Raw genomic sequence first — 13680 nt, 5'->3', positions numbered from 1 at the left:
ATTATAAAAAAAGAAGAGACAAAGTAAAAGAGACAAGAAAAGTTGTAAGGTTTGTGGGGGAAAATCTTTTCTTTATTCCTTTTTTTTTAGAAATCGGAGTAGGGCCCGGAAGAGGGGAGAAAGGGAGGAAGAGAGAGAGAGAGAGAAAGAGAAGAGAGAGAGAGAGAGAGAGAGAGAGAGAGAGAGAGAGATTTGTTGTTCTGCTTATTTATGCATTCATTGCTTAATTTTTTTATGTGCCCTTACTAGAGATCAAACCTGCAACCTTGGTGTATTAACCAAAGGAGCTACTGGCCAAGGCAGGAAAAGAAATCTGGAGAAAAAAGTTTATGTGCTGTGAGAATAAATGAGTAATATTTTCTGCCAAAGAAGGGAGTTTAGGCAACCACCATTTTGAAACTGCAGAGGTCAACCCCTCCCTTTTTCCTTTAAATTAGCCAATCACACAAGAATGTGAGCCTAAACTCTGGCCAATCAAGAGTGTCAGAAATAAAACCTCGAGCAGACCGCCCACTCAGTGTGTGTGCACGCTGCCCAGACCCTGTGTAGGCTGTGCACCCTCTGCAGAAGTAAAGACATTTGTCTTGCTGTCTGGCTCCCGAGTTTCCTTTGCATTCTATCAGGACCGCTGGTTTGGGGGTTTGTCTTCTTTCTAACATGTGCAGTCAGCAAAATATGATTAAAATGAATTTAATTAAAATATCAAAAGCTGATGCAAACTTCCGAGTTTGGTTCTTCCTCTCTGTGTTAAAATGACAGTTTTCCTGTACTATTAGTATGCGCTTAATAAGAAATTATTAAAAAGAGGTGTTACATTGTACTAAAATTATTTCCTTTGCTCGGCATCAGCAGGTCTTTTATTGCTTAGGTAAACCTTAATTTTAAGAGTTAAATTTTGCTTCTAACCATTTAAATTTATGTAACAAAGGGATAACTAAAGTAAGGAAATCTCTTTACAAAAGGGGAATAGTAAACTAATGGCTTGTGATTTGGAAAGCGGGTTTTAATCCAAGTGCCCCCTTTTCAAAGAGAACAATGGACTAGTGATGGTTTGCCTGTATTCTCACTGGGTAGAGCATCCCCATGGTGAAGGGCCACAGCTGCAGCAGTTACCGAAATACCTCAAGAAAGCATTTTCCTGCTGGAAAAATCCCGTCACAGCCTCACAGCAATTGGGGAGCCCACTTTATAAGACAAATTCTACACCAGATATGAAAATGGTGGCCGATATTGCAGCATTTCCCTTGGCTGATCATTCCCAGTCCTGTGGTTTTGTAGAACCAACCAACGAGGTAGTCAAAACTCAACTTGTTGAAGCCTTTAACCTGTCTTGGCCAAAAGCCCTTCCCCTGATATTGCTTAACCGGAGATCTATGCCCTTTGGTAAACATAGATTGTCCCCTTTTAAAACCACCATCAGAAAGCTTGTAAGACTAGACTAGGGATTGTACGAACCTGCCTTAATTGAGACCCTGTGACTTATTTAAAAGAACTTATCCTTGCATTTCCCTTGTACAAGAGCTGTTTTGGATCCATATGCATTTTCCTTTGTTTCTGATGAGTCAAAGAAACCAAATTTGTATGTCCTAGTAAAATAAAGTTTATGAAAGGTACATCATTTTTAATGTGAATCATTTATTTTATCTTGCTAGAAAAAATTTAAGTCTATATTGATATATGATCAGTTATTCAAGTGGAAAATACCTGTATTTCAACGAGGTCATTTAGAGCAACATGGTAAAATAAAATTGATGGCTAAGAAAAACTGTTTGTATATAATCTTCATGAAAATTTTAGAATGTGTACTGTCTTTTTTCCAATACTTTAAACTGAAAAATAATTTCAAATAGAAGAAAAAAATTTTTTCAGATAGAATAATTTCAATAGCAGTCAGTCTGCCAGCTTTAAGAATATAACTTTTCTTACTTCAGTTTCAGGGCTAATTGTATTGAAGAACTCAGTATATTGAAGATTACTTCCCTTTTGAGTTCCTTGTCTTCTACCTCATACCAATATTTAAAACTGAAATGCATTTTAAGTAATGTCAGAGAGAATAAACCCAACATGTTTTTAAAAACCCACCAGAGTGTCCACCCATGAACCAGGAGGCCACGGTTTGATTCCCGGTCAGGGCACCGGCCCAGGTTGCAGGCTCAATCCCCAACAGGGGAGGTGTAGGAGGCAACTGATCAATGATTCTCTCTCATCATTGATGTTTCTATTTCTCTTTCTCTCTCTGAAATCAATAAAAAATATATATATATTAAAAACTTATCAGGATGAATAACATTTAATGTAATTTTTAAAATTAATGAGCCTATAAATTGTGTTATCGTACTTAAAGTGGCATCTGATTAATCAGTGCTTTTTGTTTTTTGTGGGATTTATGGGGTCTTTTGAAACACAAAGGGGAAAATAAACATTTTTTTGGTATCATCTATCACACAGTACTCATGTCCACAACACTTAGGAGGTGGTATAGAGGATATAGGAAAGAAATGAGACCTGGTCCTATTTACTAAGAAACTTTAATTTGATAGAAAAGATCAAACTATTATCTGACAATTATGAAAGAGTCTGTCTTCATTGGCCATTGGCGTTAACTTCTCAATTGTTGATCCAGAAAATGTTTCAACAAGAGACATGGCTTTCTGGACAGAATTCCTGAACAAACCAGCAATATTCTGGAACCTAAAAAATTCAATTCATTGGATCTGATGGCCTACCTTAGCCTGAACATCACAATGAAACTAATACTAGATTTATGAGAATGGGTGAAAATGATAGAGAAATCGAATTGTTCCCATTCTGCCTCTGAAAGTATGGGCTTTTACTCTTATACATTTGAACTGTTTGCACAATTGGTACAATCTGATAACATTATTACTATGTTTATAAGGTTTTGTTCTATTTACCATTACAAACTTAACAAACCATTAGTTATATAAAACAAATTATTATGTCTGTAAATTTGAGTATGATTCTAGTGCTTCTGTGGATGTTAGTACTTTTTTAATTCCAACACTGGTTTATGTGTATAGCAAATAAACCCAGTTATAAAATTTTAAATGCAATAAGTAGAAAGCACATAAAACAAGGTTTTAAAAAAATTAGGAAAGTTTTCTTTAGCTCCTGATTTCCATCAGCCCCATTTCTTTTAACTCTTCTCAGATGTAGCTGAATCTTGATCATTCCAAGATGATGGCAGGTAGAATTCTGAGATTAATATGGGAGCAATCACTTCCTTACCACTGTAGGCGCATGAACCGGCCTTGGCACTACCCAATTAGATATAAGGTGAAACCTAGCCAGCACAGTAACAGAACCGCTGGCTCAGCAGCTACAGCCATCTGAGCTCAAAGACCTCCAGACCTCCTGGCCTAGGAATCCTCCACAACTGAGGGCCGTGGACTCTTTGCTTGCAGCCCCACGAGGAGTTCTGTGCCTGAGCTAATATCGCTGCTGTAACTGGTTAAATCTCTCTTTCCAGGTAGAAGTTAAAACAACTAAACTTCTTAAACTCAAAAAATCTCTTAAGGGACATTCCACTTTTGCATCGAGTTAGGAGTTAGGGCTTATTTCTGATATTTTTCATCTGGCTCCCAACTGGCTCGGGCTATATGAAAGTCTGGATTGCAAAGTGACTACTCACCACTGTCCCGATTTGTTCAATGTACCTCATTGTCAAGCTGTTGTTGTGTATAACCAGGTGAATAAAACCCCTATAAAGACTCAAGCTGATGGTTGCACTAAGAATAAAAATGATATACCAAGTCACTACCTCCTTTAATTTAGAATGGTTTGAACTCTTTTCCTGCTATAAATAAGCTGCTTGAATATATATCTGGATCAAGAAGATACAGGCTAGCCCCGACCAGGTAGCTCAGTTGGTTGGAGTGTCATCCTGTGTACCAAAAAGGTAGTGGGTTTGATTCCAGGTCAAGGCACATACCTAGATTGCAGGTTCAATCCCCAGTCAGTAGCGTAAAAGAGGCACAGACTGATGTTTTTCTCTCACCTTTCATCTCTCTCTCTCTCACTCTTTCTCTCTTTTTCTCTCTCAAAACAATAAACATAGCCTTGGGTGATGGGGGGAAAAAGAAAGATACAGGCTAACTAGACTCATAAATATAACTGTCTTTTGCCAACCGATTTACCCAATGTTTGCAGAATTAATGCCTGTATCTATTTTCCAACTCCTTTTATGCTATTCATTCCAGAGGTTAGAGGACAGTGTTGAAAGGTCTTGCTAAAGCCTCACCAATTCAATGCCTCATGGCAAAATCTGCCTCAAAAACCTTCCAGGTTTAACAGGTACCAGATGAACCTCTTAAAGGTAGGTGGCTCTAGTTGCTCAATTGGCTATAGCCCAACCTCGGGAGTATCACCAGGGGACTAGATAAACCAACAGCAGGTAGCCAAACCACTCCAGTACCCAAATGGCACAACACACACCTAAGACAAACAAACATGATAGACTCTCAATCTGCCAACGGGTTTCTATAGAAAGGGGGAAATAGGGATCCCAAGAAGATTCATCTGATGTGGACCTCAAGAAGGAATTTATCTGCTGAGATGAGCTCTCCATGGTCAACGTAGGACCCACATTTTATAAGAGCCATTTGCTGACAGGGGCTTCTCACATACTCTGTATCTGGGAGAACCTCAGAATGAACCCTCAGCTTCCCTCAAAATGCTCCATTTGTTTATATCACAGAGTCAACAGCCACTGCAGGGAAACTCTGGTTTCATCTTTCTACCAATGGACTGAGACTTGCCCCATCCAATCAGAACTGCACCATTTGTTGCCTCATTTACATAAAATAGACCTAACTGGGAACCATGGCAGGAACTTTCACTATAAGAGCTGGTCTCCCCTTTGTCTCGGTGGAACACAATTCAGGTTGCTACCTCAATCTGTACCCCAGGCTGCAGATCCTTCTGTTCAAATAAATGCTTCTTATTTTCCTTATAGTCTAAAATTAATTTTGGTTTACATCTGTGTGGACAGACTACAGAAGATTTCTACAATAACTAATAATGGTTTTTGAACACTTATTATACCCTAGCAGCCCATCGAGTGACAGCGCGTGCAGTAGGCTGCGGGCCACTTCTGCGGGAGCAGTGGGAACTGCAGCGCACCGCCGGGAGCCGCGCTGCTTCCACGGGGCCGTGCGGCTTCCGCAGGAGTCAGAAGTGAGCGGGATGTGCCCACGGGAGCCGGGAGGGAGGCGGGAGGGAGGCGGGAGGAAGGCGGGCCCGCCGTCTCCTCTCCGGGCCTGCACTTGGCCGCGGAGGCTGCGGGCCGGCCCCCTGTCCCTGCCCGTGTCCACTCCGACTCCGGGGGGCTGGCCCGAGCCGGGCGCAGCGACGAAGCAAGCATTCCGCCAGGCCGCTCATGCAGCCTGCTCTCAGAGCCGCCCCCCGGGACTGGGGAACTCTGGTGGGGCTGAGAGGACTGGGCGCCACCATCTTGTGGCTCTGGGTGCCGCCATCTTTGTGACAGAGTGATGGTTAATTTGCATATTACCCTTTTATTAGATAGGACTAGGCACATATTAAACATATTATCTCATTTTTTCCCTTTTTTTAAAAAAAATCCTCACTTGAGGAGTTGAGGTATTTTTTCCATTGGTTCTAAAGAGAGTGGAAAGGAGGGAGGGAGAGAGAGAAACATCAATGTGACAGACACATCAATTGGTTGCCTCCCAACATGTGCCCAATGGGGGGGGGGGGGGCAGGAATCTGAGCTGCAGCCCAGGAATGTGCCCTTCACCTGGAATGGAATCCTCACCCTCCTGTGAGCAGGCTGATGCTCTAACCGCTGAGCTGCTGGCCACAGCATTACTATCTCATTTAACCCTCACAGAAGTCTATGAGTTAGGTACTATTATCTCTATTTTACAGATAAGGAAAGTGAGGCTTAGAGAGGTTAAACAGTAGAGCTGGGACACACATTCAGATCTGACTCCCAAGTTCATACTCTTAACTGCTTATTACTTTTATTTTCTTCCCTATCTTTTCTCTATTTAAGATGTGCTTTTTCAATAAACATTATAATCACAATCATTTAACATGTTTGCTAATTTAGTTCAACTCTTGTTTCATCTTCAAAGCCTTCTGAAAGTGTTCTTTCCACTCGCGTACACAGTAGGTACTCTGTGCATATTATTCCTTTGGTAAAGCAAATCCAGTTTTTGGTTGCCCTGATACAGCATGGTACAGCTTTTCAGAGCCTACATTCTGCAGCCAGACTGCCTGCATTCAAGTCGCAGCTCCATCACACACAAGCAGAGTGAGCATGGGCAAGTGACTTCCTGCCTCAGTGTCTTAGTTCCCTCTTCTGTTATACGAGTACAGTAACAGCAGCACTGAAGCAAGCAATAATTCACTGGGTTGCTAATAAGGATTAAATGAATATCTTTAAAGGAGTACTTAAAGCAGTGTCTAGAATGTAGAAATTGTTTTACATTTGCTAAATAAAATGAATACTACCGAGAGAGAACAAAGAAAACCAGTAAATTAAAAAAACAAACAAAAAACTTTTGTAAATCATCAGTTGATTTGGTAGGCATCACCTTTTTTAAAAAAATTATCTTTATTGTTGAAAGTATTACAGATGTCCCCCTTTTCCCCCCAAAGGCCCCCACCCCACACCCACCCCTCCCAGGCCTTCACTACACTATTGTCTGTGTCCATAGGCTATGCATATCTATCTCTGTATATAACAAGCCGGCTACGGTAACGGCCATAACAACCTAAAGACCGGTCGCTATGACTCCCACCGTGGCCAGCGAACTGGCCCGATCAGGGGGTGGGGCTGGCCGGCCAACCTCAAGGCCCCACCCCCCTGACGGCCTGCCCCTGATCAGAGTGGACTCTCCCACCCTGATCAAGAGCTGGCCGGCCAAACACCCCCTCCCTGCCTCGCCCCCCCCCCCACCCGCCCTCAATCAGCTGGCCCCACCATGATAGGCCCGCAGCCACTCCCCCTGGCCAGCCCATCCCTGATCGCCTCCCCACCCCAATAAGGGGCGGGGCCAGCTGGCCAACCTCCTGCAGCCCCTGCCCCAAGCCACTGGCCCCCAATTGGCACCCCCCACCCCTTTTGGGGGCAGGGCCAGCCAGCCCACCACCCACAGCCCCTCCCCATGGCTGGCACCACCCCCAATCAGCCCCCCAACCCCAATCAGGGGCGGGGCCAGCCAGCCAATCACCCACAGCCCCTTCCCCCAGCCGGCCAGGCCCTGATCAGGCCCCCATCGGGAAGGGCCGGCCAGCCAACCTCCCGCCATCTCCTCCTCCCAACAGGCCCAGCCCCGATCCGCCCCGATTGGGCTGGGCCAGCTGACTGGACCCCACCTGTGCAGAAATTCGTGCACTGGGCCTCTAGTATGCATCTAAATTCCCCTGATCAATCTCCCCCACCCCCACCTTCCCTCTAAGATTCGTCAGGCTCTTCCATTCTTCTATGTCTCTAGGTCTCTTTTGTTCATTAGATACCTTTTAGGAATCTTGGAACACTGTAAAGGATGGTCTCCTCTGTTTGCCAATACTCCATTTAATAAACATTTGGCTCCAAGCACTGTTCTAGGTGTTGGGGAACCAAACTTAACCAAACACTGCCTCTGTCCTTGAAGAGCTAACTTCTTCGTGGAGGACACAAAGATGATAGAGAGTGCAATGTGGTGAAAACAATCAGGAGGCAGATGCAGAGTGCTCCAGGAGCATCTGGCCTGAGGTAATGGCCATCAGGGGTCCTAACTTGGGAAATATCAAAAGAACACTGACAAAAATCACGCCTTAAACTATTTTTTGATTTGTCATTATTAAAGTCCACGCTAAGTGATTACCTGCATAAGTGGGAGAAAAAAAATACCTTTAGAAAAAACTTCTAAAGTTTACAAACCACACAGTGATTTTTAAATTTATGGCACTATGAATCTCAAACAAAACACTCTTGAGCACGTTTAAGAAAGGCAATGTGCTAGTCACAGGAGGGACTCCAAAGATTCTATTCCTATCCTCCTGTCAACTGGGAAGGCAAAATATAACCAAAAAATTAAGAAACAATCTAAGAGTTAAGTAACAATAAAGGCAACAATTCAAGATGTTATAAAGGAATCATGTAACATTAACCACCATGAGAAAGGAAAGTCAACCAAAATTCCCAACAAATCTCAGGGATATCCAAGACAAAAGATAGTTATACAGACACATTTCTTATAACTGTGTGGGTGTATATAGAGATATACCTCACACAACACTTCAGGATAAGAAAAAAGGTTTTATATCTCCACATATAAAGTTCATCCTGATTTACAAAAGGTGTGTGAAAAACTTCACGTGAACTGTTTCATTAACTAAATCACATTATTAATGAGAGAACATGTTAGTTACGTAAACCCTATTATAAACCCTTCTTTAAAGTCAGTTAATTAGATAGGAAATAAATTCAACGTTATAGTACACGTATTTGATTTACTTCTATCTGGCTTAATTAAAATGAGGTTCACCTCTAAGTGTAATCAACACATTTCATTATCAGAAATTCTGATAATAATTCTGAAAATGTTTACTAATTTAACCATTATGAAATGAGAACAGAGTGAAGTTAAAAAAAAACTTATAAATCTTTTTCTTCACATAGTGGTAGAATTAGGACAATTTAGATCTTCTAACTCTTAATCTAGTGCTCCTTCCATTACACCAGAAAAATGGACCATTTTCTCAAAAGTTTTTTTAGTAAATCCACTCTTCCTTTATTATTTTTTGGCTATTCCTGTGCAATAAATATTGCCGAAGAAAACTTAAACACGCTCCTTGAGTAAAATACAGAAAAACAACTACATTTAATTTTTCCCATTTTTCTCAAGCCAGTTTTTTTTAAATTTATGTATAACAGGAAACACCTTAAATTCATAATTTAAAATCCACAAAATCAGAATGTGCTTAATACTTACAGCTGCACTGGATATTTTGAGAAATCCTGTCGTTTTGTTTCTATCTACAGACCAACAAATGATTGTTAACACTGAAATTCAAAAGCTAGCTTTACAAAGATCAGCAATAAATGCTACAACTATTAGGTGAAAGATTAATGGAGAAGAGACTACAGTGCTAATTTATTATGCCACAGATTACATGCTAATTGCAATAAAGAAAAAACACCTTACCCCAAGAGCCATGTGATCAAACTCAGCATTACAAATAGGACTTGATAGTTTATGTCTCCTGATGGGAAGCAATATGAACTACACAGCATCACTTAGTAGTTATTCTTGCCCCAAAATACTTAATTTGAAAATAATCAACCCTTTAAACCTAGCTTACAGTTAGCTAATAAAGGAGGAAATAGAGGAACACCCTAAGTGATACCATGAAGGGGGAAAAAAACCAGACAAATCAAGAGTGTGATTCATTCTAGATTAGAAGAGATCAGAGATTTAACAAATCCTGGTTTGGTGGTGTTGGGTGTAAAAAGCTATATAGACCTTTCAGTACAAATGGGGAGACTTAAATATGGATGAATATTAGATTATATTAAGGAATTAGCGATAAGAGACTATTAACTATCAATAATATTAACTAAGAAAATTAACATAATGGTATTTTGTGTATGTAAGAAATGGAGATGCATGTTGACATACTTAGGCATAAAGTATCATGATGTCTACAGCTTAGTTTCAAATGATTCAGCCAAAAATAGTATTTATAGATGCAGCAAATATGGCAAGATGTCAACAAATACTGAATCTAGAGGGTCATCATATATGGATGTTCACTATAGCAAGTTTTCTGCATGCCTGAAATTGTTTCGTAATAAAAGGGGGAGGCTAAAGAGTGCCAATTTTACAAAGGGAAGAAGGAAGGACAAAAACCTGAAACCAGAGCTGTTTTGATGGTGAAGAACCAAACATGACTTCATTTTTAGCATCTGTTAAATATAGCTTATCCCTTTGGTAGCAATAAGGTTAACAAGGAATGAAAGCTCGACCTAAAACATTGCTTAAAACATTGAGTCTACAATGTGATCCAGTCTTTGAGATAACCCTTTAACTGCTAGTTCTCTCAAAAGACACATGGAGCGCAAGACCAGAAAACCATTCTTTAATGGCATCATAGTCAACAGAATTTAACAAGGCTCAACATGGTTATATTTTAACCAAACAACAAGTTAATCTGTGAGCCATCCACTTGTTAACTTTATAATTTGCTATTCCATTCAACTACAAATTTTCTCAAACCTGGTAATATACCAGAGAAAATTATACAGTACTATAATTGTGCATTAATAGATTAAACATTTGCAACTATGCATAAAGCTTCAAAAAGAAAAGGCTCTTTACTTTTTCACTAACCATAATCAAAGAAGTACTGCAGGCCGATGCTAAAATGAGAATCGGTAGTCCATAAACACTGATTGGTGGCCACACACAATGAAAGAAAAATCACGCCATTAAAACGTACCTTTCTTCAATATTCTTTACTGTAAATTTCTGACACTCAGAAATATTGCTTAAGACTACACAGATGACAAGTGTGCTGCCATTGCCACATAACCCAGCAACAAGTTTTGCAATAAGGAAATAACAAGCAAATAGCCCATCTGCAAGTGCCCTGTGTGCATCGAGAATAAACTGCACAAGCACAACTGTAACTTTTCTTTTTGTTAATCCTCATATGGGATCTTTTTTTCCATTGCTCTTCAGAGAGAGTGAAACAGGGGGCCGGGGGGCGGCGGGTAGATATCGACGTGAGAGAGACACATCCACTGGTTGGCTCCTGCATGGAGAGCGAACCGCAGCCCAGGTACAGGCCCAGGACTGAAATCGAACCCGCGACCCTCACGGTGCACGGGGTGGCGCTCCAATGAACCTGAGCCACACCGGCCAGGGCATCGTAGTTGTTGTTTTTCCAAGCCAAGAAAATGATTTGTCTAGGCTGCAGCAAAACACATCAAACAGTCTGTGATGGGGCAAATAAGCTACCTCTACCTATACATAAAGAATTTACTCCCAGGAAGAAACTCTCCAGCTATTCTCATTTTCCTTAAATATTTGTTTTTGCAAGATGCAGAAATACAGTTCTGCAGAAAAGTCATCGTAATCTGGCTTCCCAGATGACCAGCTCGGTCCAATTCCGGGTCTAAGCCTCACGCTGATGATCTGTGACATGGAAACGCGTGCCCACTGCCCGGGCTCAGAAGACTGGGAGACAATGCACGACGGCTCCCCGCGCACAGGAGGCGCCGGCGCCGGCTGACCGCTCCGCAGAGAAGGCGGACTCACCCTGCCCACAGGTGACCGCGAAGCGGGGACGTTCCTGCTTCTCCCGGGACCCGGCACAGCACAGCCCAGCAGTCCGCTCCCCGCGGGCGCGCGCGCACACGTACACACACACACACGTACACACACACACACACACACACACACACACGTACACACACACAGGCACGTACCGGCCGCTCCGCGGGACGTGGGGAGCCGCAGGCCCAAAGAGTGGCCTCCGCCGGCCTGTTAACCCGCCCCTCCGCCCCGTGCGGCCTGTCACCGCGCCCCCGGCGAGGGAGGCCGCGGGTCCTGGGGGCAGGAGGGGCGCGCGAGGAGGCGGTGCGGGCCGGGGGGCCGGGGGGCCGGGCCGTCTCTCCTTCACATGGAGTCCGGGCTGAGCCGGGCCGCGGGCGCGCGGGAGGTCGGGGCCCCTCGGCGCCCCTCGGCCCGCGGAAGCTGGGCAGGAAAGAAGGAAGCCGCGGGCCGGGCGCCGCCAGATGCCGGAGAAGGGGCGAGTGTCCAGTCCTCGGCTGTGGGCGCCGGCCCTCCGGATCCCCGTCCGCGCGAGCCGGGCGACCCCCGAACGCCGCACTCAGCGGCCACACCGCCCTAGCCAGGCGCCGCCGCGGAGGGCAGCCGGGCCGCCACCACACACGGACCCGTGACGTCGGGCGTAGAGCGGCCCACGTCACGACCGGCTCGCTCGTGCGCGCGCAGCCCTGCTCCGGACCGGGCCGCGGGGAGCGCGCCCGCGCCTGCGCACGCCCGCCGCTCCCGGCAGCCTTTTCCGGGCCTGAGCGCGCGCGCGTCGTCGCGCCGTCCTCCGCTCCCTGTCCGCTCGGGCCCACGGAGTTGCCCGGCGCCCACACGTCCAGCAAATCCCGGGAAGCATCCGCGTGGGTCGCAGGCGTGAGTCGCGGAGTCGGAGGTCCTGCGACACTCGCCGTGCCCGGCCAGCCGCGTGCCGGCGGAAGTGGTAGACCGGAGGCCTCGGCCCAGAGGGGCGCGCCCCCGAGCTAGTGGCGGAGTTGAACCCGAGCCCTTCCTGGGTCCTGCTCGCCCGTCGTCCACGGGAGGTCCTCAGTGACGGACCCACTGCATTCCGTGTTTTCACCCCATCTCCTCCGATCCCTAAAGCACCCTTCCCTCCGCCGGCCTGTCCTCGCCCCTGGCATCTTCCCGTGGCCGCCTTTCCCGTTCAGCGCGCCTTTGGGTTCTCCACGTTGGACCCCACCCCCATCCTGCCCATCCGCGGCAGCCCCCATTTCCGCTCCCGCAGTCCGGGTGGGAGGTGGAAGCGCCCACCGCCCGCAAGCGGAGCTGGAGCGGCATCTGCGAGGCCAGGACTGGGGGAGAGGGCGACGTCAAAATATCTGGGTCTCCTTCCTGGGATTTTTATTGCTGACCCATCAGCAGAGGTGTCAGAGGCGCGGGGTCAAAGGTGCTTGTCACAGTGAAAGCCTGAGCACAACCAAGTGACTGTCAGACCCAGCTGGTGGCTTGTATGCTTCGCAGAGAAACGGGCGACCTGCACAGAGAGGGGCTGATGCCAATACCGGAGGGCCTCGAAAAGACAGAGCTGAATAGGAAATCCCACTTGTTTAAAAAGTGGAGGAATTTTAAGGGTCTGTACATATAAAACCAAGGTCTTTAAGATTCCTTTGGGTCCTAACATTCTAAGCCTGAAATGGCTGGGGTTTCAGTTAAATTTCTACCTTGTTTTCCACAGCCCTTCCTGACGCACGGAGTGGGCATTTGATAATTACTTGTGTGTTAGGTAATCTAGACATGGATTTTTCCTCATGCCTCTGCTCACTAGCTTCTCTTACCTACCACACCAGGGGACTTCATTCGCTCTACTTCATTCGCTCTGGTTCCTTAGAAACAACTCTTTTTTTTTTTTAATATATTTTATTGATTTTTTACAGAGAGGAAGGGAGAGGGATAGAGAGCTAGAAACATCGATGAGAGAGAAACATCGACCAGCTGCCTCCTGCACACCCCCAACCGGGGATGTGCCCGCAACCAAGGTACATGCCCTTGACCGGAATCGAACCTGGGACCTTTCAGTCCGCAGGCCGATGCTCTATCCACTGAGCCAAACCGGTTTGGCTAGAAACAACTCTTATGTATATTTGAAAATATTCTCTCTTTTTTTCATTCTCTTTTTACATTGGTGATTTTTCCTCTTCGTTAGACATTAAATCCCCAGCATCCTTGGCTATTTTAGTATATATGACTACAAGTTAATGATCTTGGGGTGTTTTCTTCTTGATGAAACTTTCATTCAATATTTTTTTTTACCTTCCTGCTCTGTGCCTGGTATTGCAGTGATAACATGGTAGTCCCTGCTCCCGCCCAGGAACTCAGAACTTGTGAGGACAGTAGACTGGTAAATGGATCGATG

The 13680-nt window shown here is 44.9% G+C and overlaps 1 protein-coding gene across 1 annotated transcript in view; it reads right to left on the bottom strand.

Moving 5' to 3' along the window:
* Nucleotides 1-11934, bottom strand: part of MAP3K2 (mitogen-activated protein kinase kinase kinase 2) — a 106521-nt gene extending 94587 nt beyond the window's left edge. The window contains exon 1 of the mRNA XM_054723174.1: nt 11462-11934. The gene's annotated coding sequence lies outside the window, so the exon portion shown is untranslated. The remainder of the gene's footprint in view (nt 1-11461) is intronic.
* Nucleotides 11935-13680: the final 1746 nt, after the last annotated feature.

The sequence above is a fragment of the Eptesicus fuscus genome, chromosome 11, assembly GCF_027574615.1.
Source record: "Eptesicus fuscus isolate TK198812 chromosome 11, DD_ASM_mEF_20220401, whole genome shotgun sequence".
Taxonomy (NCBI): domain Eukaryota; kingdom Metazoa; phylum Chordata; class Mammalia; order Chiroptera; family Vespertilionidae; genus Eptesicus; species Eptesicus fuscus.
This window is presented reverse-complemented; position numbering and strand designations above follow the sequence as displayed.